This window comes from Triticum urartu, chromosome 6A, assembly GCF_056163025.1.
Source record: "Triticum urartu cultivar PI428250 chromosome 6A, HENAU_Tu73, whole genome shotgun sequence".
NCBI classification, from domain to species: Eukaryota; Viridiplantae; Streptophyta; class Magnoliopsida; order Poales; family Poaceae; genus Triticum; species Triticum urartu.
In genome coordinates this window covers 39951369-39964395 of record NC_141878.1, presented here as the reverse complement: position 1 = coordinate 39964395, position 13027 = coordinate 39951369, and the positions used below count along the sequence as shown (strand labels likewise).

At 44.4% G+C, this 13027-nt stretch overlaps 1 long non-coding RNA gene across 1 annotated transcript; it reads left to right on the top strand.

Annotated features, from left to right (window-relative positions):
* Positions 1 to 8220: 8220 nt before the first annotated feature.
* LOC147963655 (uncharacterized) lies at positions 8221 to 8935 on the top strand. The gene is made up of 3 exons (XR_015607239.1): positions 8221 to 8320; positions 8530 to 8629; positions 8795 to 8935. It is a non-coding gene; the product is annotated as an uncharacterized LOC147963655 (long non-coding RNA).
* Positions 8936 to 13027: the final 4092 nt, after the last annotated feature.

Here is a 13027-nt window from a genome sequence, read left to right as displayed (position 1 = left end):
GGAGAGACAGTCGCCCGCAAGCCATCTATGTGCAAAGCACGTCGAGGGAACCGGTCTCGCGTAAGCGTACGCGTAAGATTGGTCCGGGTCGTCTCGTCCAACAATACCGCCGAACCAAAGTATGACATGCTGGTAGGCAGTATGACTTGTATCGTCCACAACTCACTTGTGTTCTACTCGTGCATATAACATCAACATAAATAACCTAGGCTCTGATACCACTGTTGGGTTTCGTAGTAATTTCAAAAAATTTCCTACGCTCACGCAAGATCATGTGATGCATAGCAACGAGGGGGAGAGTGTTGTCTACGTACCCAACGCAGACCGACTGCGGAAGCGATGACACGACGTAGAGGAAGTAGTCGTACGTCTTCACGATCCAACCGATCAAGCACCGAAACTACGGCACCTCCGAGTTCGAGCACATGTTCAGCTCGATGACGATCCCCGGACTCCGATCCAGCAAAGTGTCGGGGAAGAGTTCCGTCAGCACGACGGCATGGTGACGATCTTGATGTACTACAGCAGCAGGGCTTCGCCTAAACTCCGCTACAGTATTATCGAGGTATATGGTGGCAGGGGGCACCGCACACGGCTAAGGAATAGATCACGTGGATCAACTTGTGTGTCTAGAGGTGTCCCCTGCCTCCGTATATAAAGGAGTAGAGGGGGGGAGGCTGGCCGGCCAAGGAGGGTGGCGCAGGAGGAGTCCTACTCCTTCCGGGAGTAGGACTCCCCCCCAATCCCATTCCAAGTAGGATTCCCAAGGGGGGAAAGAGAGAGAGGGGGGCCGGCCACCTTCTCCTAGTCCTAATAGGACTAGGGGAGGGGGAAGTGGCGCAGCCACCTTGGGCTGCCCCTTTCTCCTTTCCACTAAGGCCCATGAAGGCCCATATGGCTCCCGGGGGGTTCCGATAACCTCCCGGTAACCCGGTAAAATCCCGATTTCACCCGGAACACTTCCGATGTCCAAACATAGGCTTCCAATATATCAATCTTTACGTCTCGACCATTTCGAGACTCCTCGTCATGTCCGTGATCACATCCGGGACTCCGAACAACCTTCGGTACATCAAAATGCATAAACTCATAATGAAACTGTCATCGTAACCTTAAGCGTGCGGACCCTACGGGTTCGAGAACAATGTAGACATGACCGAGACATGTCTCCGGTCAATAACCAATAGCGGGACCTGGATGCCCATATTGGCTCCTACATATTCTATGAAGATCTTTATCGGTCAGACCGCATAACAACATACGTTGTTCCCTTTGTCATCGGTATGTTACTTGCCCGAGATTCGATCATCGGTATCCAATACCTAGTTCAATCTCGTTACCGGCAAGTCTCTTTACTCGTTCTGTAATACATCATCTCACAACTAACATATTAGTTGTAATGCTTGCAAGGCTTTATGTGATGTGTATTACCGAGAGGGCCCAGAGATACCTCTCCGACAATCGGAGTGACAAATCCTAATCTCAAAATACGCCAACCCAACATCTACCTTTGGAGACACCTGTAATGCTCCTTTATAATCACCCAGTTACGTTGTGACGTTTGGTACCACCCAAAGTGTTCCTCCGGTAAACGGGAGTTGCATAATCTCATAGTCATAGGAACATGTACAAGTTATGAAGAAAGCAATAGCAACATACTAAACGATCGGGTGCTAAGCTAATGGAATGGGTCATGTCAATCAGATCATTCAACTAATGATGTGACCTTGTTAATCAAATAACAACTCATTGTTCATGGTTAGGAAACATAACCATCTTTGATTAACGAGCTAGTCAAGTAGAGGCATACTAGTGACACTTTGTTTGTCTATGTATTCACACATGTATTATGTTTCCGGTTAATACAATTCTAGCATGAATAATAAACATTTATCATGATTATAAGGAAATAAATAATAACTTTATTATTGCCTCTAGGGCGTATTTCCTTCAGGTTTCGTCGCGGGTTTTCGCAGCATCGGTGTACGAATGGGTGGGCGGATGGGATGGCAGTGGGGAACCATGGCTTAGAGACGCGCTTGTCTGAAATGTGGGGTATGTTACGAAAGTACCCCCACTGATTTGAGGCGGTTCTTTTGGTTCATGGGTACCACAGGCATTTCGCGTGTCGGGATTTCACAGGAGGTGGGATTTTTCACGCGCGTTGTAATTTCGGAATAGCAAGGCGCGGGTTGAGATGGAGGGAGTTGTCGGAGCACAACGAGACAAAGATATATCTTAAATATTTCGGGCTAACAAGGCGCGGGTTGAAATTTCCGGACAAGCCTAACATGTACTATATCAAATCAATGTGCACTACAAATGTCATTCAAAACTTTGAATTCATGTTATGTTCAATTAAAATATTTCGCTACGTGTATAATGCATGCAACCTACTACTCAAATGAACGTTTTAGTGCATTCCAAACGTATATACTACCGCTTCAATATGAACTAAATTTGAATTCGTTTCTCTATTTGAATAAGATCTACAGTAATGATTGTTGTGAAGTTAAAGCATTTGAATTCGTTTCTCTGTTTTAATAAGATCTACAATCATCATTATTGTCAAGTTAAACCATCGTTTGTGTATTATCTTCACAGCACACCACATGATTAGTCTCGAGTTACATATGAACTATGTGTACTATATGAACTCGAACTAGATTTTTTGAATCCACTTTATTTTGATTTCAAGTCACATTACATTTCTAGCTCTAGCTAGATCTTCATAATCTAAACCATGTCTCATATGTATAATGTGTTTATCACATTATGTATGGTGCCCCGCCCCCTACGCCTACAAGTATTTAGATGTGAGTTGCAAACACCACACATTACCACAAATTCAAATAAAATGTGAGAATGTTCGATATATAGTATTGTTTAGATTGTTTGATATTTAGTTGTAAGCTGCAAACGCCACATATTATCACAAATTCAAATAAAATGTGAGATTGTTTGATGTATAGTATGGTTTAGATTGTTCGGCATTTAGCTATGAGTTGCAAACGCCATGCATTATCACATTATGGTATAACATGTGCACATCACGTGTATCACCGCTATATTCATGCATGCAATGTTTAAAACACTATGATCTCCTATTCAAATATATGAATTCGCTTTCATATCAAATTATGATCTTTGTTAGTCTCTTACACCCACACAATTCTCTAACCTTTGTAGCTACCACTAACTTTCTCTCGTGCATGCACACGCCCTCCTCGCCCTCCCCCTCCCTCGGCATTCTATACACCGGGCACATTCATTTTTTTTCTTTAGGTCGTTCTCCCAGAGTCTCCACAACTCCTTTTCGACACACACCGATCGATAAACCTCTCCAGCGATGCCTGCCTACAACATACACACACACCTTCAATCTCCTCTTTTATGTGTTCTTGCCTCGTGTCTCTCATACGGTCAGACACACGTGTAAACTCTCGCCCCTCTTTTCATCAATCTCACAACCACATACTCCTCCCCGTATCTAGCTAGTAGTTGGGCCTCTCGCACCACCTCCTAGCTCCATTCTCTTTGTCTATCCGTCTCGCTGGGCCCTATTTGCCTCTAACAAATGGACGTACACCGGCCGATCTCTCGCTATACATATAGCTAGCTAGGTCCTTATAACTCGTTTTTACCCACACATCAATTGATCTACCTCATTAGTTGTGTCTCTCCCTTCCTCCGACAAACAACAATTGATCTACCGATCTAGTTAGGTTTGCTTACCAAACACATGGTTCCCCTTCATCATCCATGGATGCGTCCCGACAGATCTATCACGCACAGGCACACACAGAAACACATCCCCGCTCTTATTGATAACATTGCAGTTCCACCTTCAGTTTGTCTAGTAGGCCTCTCCCACCATCTTCGAGAAGCAACTCCATCACCCATCCAGCACTCTACCCCTCTCCCTCCCTCCCTCTCCCTCCCTCTCTCTCCTCTCTCTCTGTCCCATCATATTTCCCGTCCTTCAGTTATGTATGGATGTCGATCGATCTCCCTCAAGACATAGCTGGGTCTTTCCTTCTCAACACATATACGAGTCGTTCTACCTCTATAGTTAGGCCTCTGCCTACCCCTCCCCCCACCCCCTCCCCCCCCCCACACACACCGATACATTGAGCGCTCTAGTCATGTCTCCCTGCCACACACAAACTTGACATGTGCCCTCTAACATTCCGATAGGCCAGTCGCCCTATATCTTTGACTTGCACACACACAATTTCGATGGCTCTCTTCATCGATCTCGCACCCACCCACTTGATCCTCTCTTCGACTCTATCGATAGCTATGACCCCTCCCTCTCTTCTCGTGGATTGCCCGACCCTCTATGTATGATATGGATAGGCCTCCATTTAACACATATTGCATGCAAAATTTTGTTTGAGATGTCATCGACACATATTCCCACAAATAATTCACGAAATCAACCCCCCACCCCACCCCCACCCCAAAACAAAAAACACTCACGAACGTGGTTTGTATCTCTCACACACACCCACGTAGGTGGGGGCGTGCACGAAGAGAAGAGGTGCATGCACGGCCACTACACCATGGTACGTTATTCCCTACCGACGTGTGTTGGGAAAGTTGTCAATTACCGACCGATCGTTGGTTGAGAAACCCCTCGTCGGACTGTTGGTTGGGAAAGCTTTCATACGCCGACCAACAGTCGGTCGGGAATGCATGCACAAATGCCATCGAGCGGTCGGTCAGAAATTCTTGTATACACTTCGAACTATGGGTCGGTAAATAACGCCGACTGACCGCCTGTGGCTAAATGCGCCAAGCGCGCGCAGACGAAAAATTTTAGCACCAAGTTTTGGCCCAGCCCGCGAACCTCGCTGCTCTTTCCTTCCCAGTACCGTGAAATCCCTAATTCCCCACCACTAGCCGCCGCTCACGCTGCCCCCAACATCGCGACGCTCACTGCTCTCTCCGGTCGGCCGCTGCACCGCGCCGTCGTCCTCAAACCCTCCTGCCGCCCCCACAGCACCCATCCCCCCCGAGATCGAAGCCTCTCCACCAGCAAGGTGCTCCATCCCCACCCCGTCACCAAGAACTCCGGCCTCTTCGTCATCCTGGGTGCCGGGCAGATCCCAGGGAAGACTATGTCGGCCGTGGAGAAGCACTTCCCATGCTATCTTGCTCCTCCACTACCGGCCCCACGTCGTCCTGCCTACCAGTGCCCCCCACGCGGCCCTGCTCCCCGCCGTTGCCCCCTCCAGGTTGCCGGCGGCGGAGATTTATGTCCGTGCGAACATCCCGGTGAGGCATATCTCTCTCTCTCTCTCTCACCTGACAACCAAATTCATCTCACAGATCGGAAACATCAGTGCCAGTGGGTTCTTCTTCAGAGACCATCCATTTGACGTTCTGCCCCAAGTCCCGATGACCTTCTTATGTGCGGATGTCAAAAGACATGCCTTCTTTGTACCATTCGCGATCTGAAGAGACCAAAGTGAGTTCAGAGTGTACGTATTTCTCAAATTAGTTCTTGAGTGGACTATTTGCGTCTACGCTCTTCAATCATTGCAAACCTATTTCTGATATTCCCGTTGTGCTTCTGTTGGACAACTTCAGATTTGTGGGCAAAAAAAATTCATAATCAGACATTTATATGTATAAATCTTATTCAATACAAATATCCTTTGTCCTTGCCAACGGGCACCCAGAAAACATTATTTGTTTGAAGTAAAGTACCCACATGTAGCATTTGAGAGGGGATACAAAATAGTTTTGTAAAATAAGCTGGCCATAATCTGAAATCTGATTCTAAACTCTGTCGTGTTTTCTACAGCACTTACATGTTAATGTAGATGGAATTGGATTATGAAACCAGCCTTACCATGATAAAAGTGCTGAACCTGACATCTACAAAAATATATTCCTTGCATAATCTCTTGCTTTTCCTTGATGAGTAGCCTTATGTTCACCTTGTATATTTCAGATTTTGTTTTTTCAGGTTATTTTTGTATGGACAATGTATGATACAACCTGTATAATATTGTTGGTGAACATTTATAGCAGTGCCTGACAAAAGAAGGCAGCCAAACCTACTAACCAGCGGGATCCGAATGATGTGTGGATATCCAAAAGGTATTTTCTTATACTGTTAGACCATGTTTGATATTGATTTCATGAATTCCTGCTAAAACATCATTGTTTCCTGTGAAGTTCAATTCCTGTAGCACCTATTTTGTTTCCTGTGATCCACATGTTAGGCAAAGAAATGGTTCGATTATGTAAAGTGTAGTCCTTGAAAACTAAATTAAATAGCTAGATAAGCACTGCCCATTAGTTTCCTCCTCCTCCCCTCTCTACCTGCAGTGTATAGATTTCAACCCCCGGCGACGGAGTCATGCACCACATCGGCACAGCGCGCAATTTTATGTAAAAAAAACTAGCACTACTTTGATTCATGGATTAATTTTTCTATGAGCGAGCAGTAGCGTTTCCTGCTTTCAGCATGTTGTCTATTCTACATATATCTATTTAACTTGTGTGAATCCTTTGTTTCAGACCTAAAATGTTACCTCAAAATTAATAATGTGTGCCCTGTGAATCATTGCTGCTATCCTTTGTAGAAATGCCCAATTTGAAGCGGGGTCACTAAGCATATTGATCACCATCTAAACATATTGGTGTCGCATTTCAAGATTGATCTGTCATTGAATGCCATTTAGTGGACGTGTGTCAGCTTAAGAGTACAAATATATGAAGCATTTCTCCTCTTGTTATTGTACTTAGTTTTCCACCGATGACAGGAAGAAGAAGGCCATTCACAAGACCACGACCACTGATGGCAAGATCACGACCTTGAAAATGGTAGTAGTGAACACCATTCTTGGTATCGAAGAGGTCAACATTGTCAAGGATGACTTAGTTATCCAATTTCAGAATTCAAAATGTGAAATGATGACATGTTATACCATTACTTCTATAGAATTGAGGATCCACTTACACAATTCTTCTAACATTGGTGATTCTTGATTTCTCCCAGTGCAAACATCCATCACAACACATGGGTAGTCACTGGAACACCACCGATGAAAAGTAAATCTTGCTTTAGAATCTTCATGGCTTAATTGTTTCGTCGAGTAGCCTTATTTTTCTGGAGCAACATAAATATCTTTAAGATATGTCAAACTGCTTTCGCAGGCAGTGATCTGAATTTTATTTGTACATCTACTTTTAAGTTTGATGGGTATGTAAATATTATTAATGTACATGGCATAATATGATATCCACTTGAACTCCTTGTCAATATTCAATATCAAAGTTGAATATGTCCGCCTTGCCCCAAACTCCACAGGCTTAGTCACTGCAATTTAACTTTATTTATATATGCAATAAAAGTAGTTGAAAACCAAACTGGTAAATTCTAGTTGTACCATATTTGTTCTTTGAGAGCTGTACTACATTCTTTGACTTGACATAACTGCAATTTCACCTTTGGCCCTTTATTTTTGACAGAGCTGCAAAATATTCTGGCAACACTTATCAACCAACTGGTAAGTCCCTTTACATTCTCACATTAGTCCAATGGTTGTCTATGTTTCCGGCAAAATATCGCCATACTTGAATTGGAAGACAGTAAAACATTTGAACCAAACTAGTGCCTCTATACCATGCCTCAATAAGAAATTCCTTTTCGACAGGGCGTGATAACATGGATAGCCTGCGAAGCTATATAGCGATGTACCTCTTCTGGTTGTTGATTATTAAAATTTTATTGTTTGACACTCATCTCCACCCAATTAACTTTCAATGACCAGGAGCTAGTCATCCATGGTGGCAACGGCATTGGTAAGATCTCACCTTGCTTTTTTACTTGGATTTATAGCCTGGGTTTGTTGGTGAAGTAATGATCGAAGGAGATATTAAATTGTTGTCTGTGATAGCAAATGGCTTGCCTACAACAGAGGACTTTAAGCATGTCACTGATTTGGAAATATTGAAGGTTCCACCTGTCCCCATGGATAAATTCCTTTATCTTTTTATTGGGTTAATCTCTACAGCAAATAATTTTAAACGTAGAATGGTGGTTCGTATAACTGGGGTATCATGCGTGGGTAGTGACCACCTTATTGAAGATCCTTCTTCCTGTTTTGATTGCATTTTCGTTCACTATGTATCTTTTTATTCTAGAATTACAGCTCCTCACTTCGTGGTCAATACTTATGTGCCTCTTTTGCTGCCTTTGATAAAAGCATAAAAATGAGGTGGTGAACGAGGAGCTCTGGAATGAAGCACAGACATATGGAGACATCGAGTTGCTGTTGTTTGTTGATTATTATAACAAGTGGTACATAAATTCATATGTATCTTTTTATGGCACAGGGAAACTCTTTGCGTGACGGAAACTAAAAAAACTAATGATGGAAACTTACTACTACTGGCGTTTTGGATGGCCATGTGTACTATTATCATTTATCATGTTGCAGATGCTTAGCAAATGCCTTCGTAGCTATCTGTTCTTAATCGTCTGATTTCTTGCTCCTTTCACTTATGTAGGAATGGCAAGTTATCCCCCATGGGCAATAGACCAGGATAAATTGTATGTCAGGATATAGCAAAAGAAGTTTACAGGAAACACAAAAGAGGGGAGCAAAAGGTACATGCTCTTCTAAAATTTGTACAAGGGCTTCCCCTTTTCTCGTTAGTGATAATGAATTCTCTTCAATTGCTTTCATATGAAATGATATTGAAGGAAGCTTATAGAAAATACAATGTTCTCCATTTGTGGTGCAGAATATTAACTATGGATTTTGACTTGCAGATTTTCAAGCTGGAGGATGTCCTCCAAGATGAAGAATGAAAGCTTTGATGTCAAGTATGAGAACGATGCAAGGATCTTTTTCGAAGGCTATGAGGATGGGCATGTAGTTGCTTCCCCACTAGTAGGAGCCAAGGCAGACAATGTGCCTCTTAGACAAATTCTAGAAAACAAAACAAGGAATATTTGCTCTCAGACAATGAACCATAACGTTTTCTTTATTTAATTACTTACATTAGTTTATAGGAAACTTTGATGGTCATCAGTTCATAACAGATTAACTATATATATGTGAAAAAATAATGAATGTGTGTTATTATTGTTTGATTCTAGTTTAATATTGTCGGATGACATGCACCTTATACTATTATGAATTATGTAACTTGATTGACATTCTATTGGTAATGTGAAATCTAACAATGGGAGGGCTAACGGTTGTTGGTCACTAAAACAATAAACCCCGTCAGACAGTTGGTCGAGAAAGGTTAATGCCAGGCCCAACTGAACGTTGGTTGGGAAATAATTTGCAATCTGATAGTCGGTAGGGAAAGGCCCATGGCAACCCCAACAGATTGTTGGTCGGGAAATATTACCCTGTCCAACAGTCGGTCGGGAAAGGCCCATGGCAGCCCCAACGGACTGTTGGTCGGGAAATGCCCATCGCAGGCCCAACAGATCGTTGGTCGGGAAAGATATGCCATAGCCGACAAGCAGTCGGTCGGGAAAGGTATGTCGGTCGGGAAAGGGTTTTCCCGTCTGGACTTTCCCCAACAGACAGTGTTGATCGGCAATACTCTTTCCCATCTGACTGTTTGTTAGGGGAACCTGTATTCCCGACCAATTTGTCTGTTAGGGATGTAGTGCTATGGTGTAGTGGGCGCACGTACTCTCGTCTCTTTCCCAACCACACCCGCACGGGTACACTGTGGAGCTCATTTCTGTACAAAAAAGGAAGCCCACATGGTAATTTGGCACGTGTACTGGTTGTCCACTTGGTGGAGGGAGGATCGTCTACCACGGGTGAACAAACAAATTGCGACTTGACGTGTTATGTTAAAAAAAAGAGGCAAACCATGTGGGGCCTACCTTAGAGGCAAGGCTCTATACACTGGAGTACTTTTGATGTGTCCCGTCAACTCGCAGAACGAGGAGAAGCTTGCTTAGTACGCTGTCTCCCCCGTTCCTAAATATAAGTCTTTGTAGATATTTCACCATGAACCACATGCGGATGTATATAGATGCATTTCAAGTGTAGATTCATTCATTTTGTTCCGTATGTAGTGGAATCTCTACAAAGACTTATCTACTAGTAATAGCTAGCCCCCACTACTAGGAATTCTCTATCCTCTCCTTGAGCCACATCATCAAAATTGATGTAGCCATTAGATGAAGTAAATCAGTCCATAATAGCCGTCTGATCTAGACGTTGAGAGGCTCCGCACTAAGCCACATGCAAGCATGCAGAAATACCATGGCACATGCATGTGAGTGGGTTTAAAATCACATCAACATGTCTGCATGCAAGCATGCACCGGCAGCATGCATGTAAGTGAGCTTTTAAGTCCCATTAACATGTCAAAAAGAAAAATATAATCCCATTATGCAGTAGGAGTTGGCTGATCTTTTTTCCTTATGTGGGATGATCTAAATGATGATGGGAGTTTATTTAGTTTGGCTACCACATTTGTCATGCGGTTATAGAGTTTTATTTAGTTCTATGAAATTGATAAGTTTGCGCAGAGAGATATACCGCTGTTCCGTGGCAACGCGCGGGGACTCATCTAGTAATATTTAGGAATGGAGGGAGTACTATGTAAAGAGTTAGGTGTCGCACGCTGATAGTGTGAGGTGGGCCATGTAATCACTGAGCCTGCGTGTTTTCACTGCTCTTGCACGCCTCCGCTATAAGAATGGAGACAATTGTAATCTAGTAGTAGTACCTCCTTTCGCCGAAAGCGTGGGACATCCAGCAGTCCTACCACCTCAGTAATAAAGACCAATGAGCCGTCAAATCACATAGACCCAGCAGTAACCATCACTCTTGCGCCAGTGAGAGGTCGCGTCCGCTCTGCCCAGGCATGAATGTGGCACCGATTCTTTGGAGTGGTGCTGACCGTTTCGGGCGGGAAGCACGCGGGGGCGATGGAGGGGCTTTGGGTGGGCCAGGCTGGTCAGGAGCGGGCGTGGCATCTGTCCGCATGTCCCTACCGGACACGCCCAGAAACGAGAGGATGCACCGACTCTCGCAGCTAAAATCGTACACTACACAACATCTCTTTGTAGGAGTAGGTCGATCTGTCGCTCTCTCTAACACACACATGATGTTAAACACACACACACACACACACACACACACACGCACCTTGGTCCCGTTGCACCTTCTAACTTGAGGTCTCGGGTTCGATAACTACACTTGAGCATAATTTGTGCCAGGAGGATTCTTTGACTGGTCAAAATGTTTTCTAGGGTTTGCACGCTTCACACTCTCTCTCCACTATATATATACACGCTGGAGCCTCAGCGCTTGTAGTTGCTCTCTTCACACTCTCTCGCCCTCTCCCTCTGTTCCGAATTACTTGTCACAGGTATTGTTGGGGAACGTAGTAATTTCAAAAATTTCCTACGCGCACGCAAGATCATGGTGATGCATAGCAACGAGAGGGGAGAGTGTGATCTACGTACCCTTGTAGACCGACAGCGGAAGCGCTAGCACAACGCGGTTGATGTAGTCGTACGTCTTCACGGCCCGACCAATCAAGCACCGAAACTACAGTACCTCCGAGTTCTAGCACACGTTCAGCTCGATGACGATCCCCAGACTCCGATCCAGCAAAGTGTCGGGGAAGAGTTCCGTCAGCACGACGGCGTGGTGACGATCTTGATGTACTACTGTCGCAGGGCTTCGCCTAAGCACCGCTACAATATTATCGAGGATTATGGTGGAAGGGGGCACCGCACACGGCTAAGAATATGATCATGTGGATCAACTTGTGTGTCTAGGGGTGCCCCCTGCCCCCGTATATAAAGGAGCAGGGGAAGGTGCGGCCGGCCAGGAGGAGGGCGCGCCAGGAGGAGTCCTACTCCCACCGAGAGTAGGATTCCCCCCTTTCCTAGTTGGAATAGGATTCGGGAGGGGGAAAGAGGAGAGAGAGAAGGAAGGGGGCGCCGCCCCCCTCTCCTTGTCCTATTCAGACTAGGGGGAGGGGCACGCGGCCCAGCCCTGGCCACCTCTCCTCTCTTCCACTAAAGCCCACTAAGGCCCATATACCTCCCGGGGGGTTCCGGTAAACTCCCGGTACTCCGGTAAAATCCCGATTTCACCCGGAACACTTCCGATATCCAAATATAGGCTTCCAATATATCAATCTTTATGTCTCGACCATTTCGAGACTCCTCATCATGTCTGTGATCACATCCGGGACTCCGAACAAACTTCGGTACATCAAAATGCATAAACTCATAATATAACTGTCATCAAAACCTTAAGCGTGCGGGCCCTACGGGTTCGAGAACAATGTAGACATGACCGAGACACTTCTCCGGTCAATAACCAATAGCGGAACCTGGATGCTCATATTGGCTCCCACATATTCTACGAAGATCTTTATCGGTCAGACCGCATAACAACATACGTTGTTCCCTTTGTCATCGGTATGTTACTTTCCCGAGATTCGATTGTCGGTATCTTAATACCTAGTTCAATCTCGTTACCGGCAAGTCTCTTTACTCGTTCCGTAATACATCATCTCACAACTAACTCATTAGTTGTAATGCTTGCAATGCTTATGTGATGTGCATTACCGAGAGGGCCCAGAGATACCTCTCCGACAATCGGAGTGACAAATCCTAATCTCGAAATACGCCAACCCGACATGTACCTTTGGAGACACCTGTAGAGCTCCTTTATAATCACCCAGTTACGTCGTAGAAGGAAATATGCCCTAGAGGCAATAATAAAGTTATTATTTATTTCCTTATAATCATGATAAAAGTTTATTATTCATGCTAGAATTGTATTAACCGGAAACATAATACATGTGTGAATACATAGACAAACAAAGTGTCACTAGTATGCCTCTACTTGACTAGCTCGTTAATCAAAGATGGTTATGTTTCCTAACCATGAACAATGAGTTGTTATTTGATTAACGGGATCACATCATTAAGAGAATGATCTGATTGACATGACCCATTCCATTAGCTTAGCACCCGATCGTTTAGTATGTTGCGATTGCT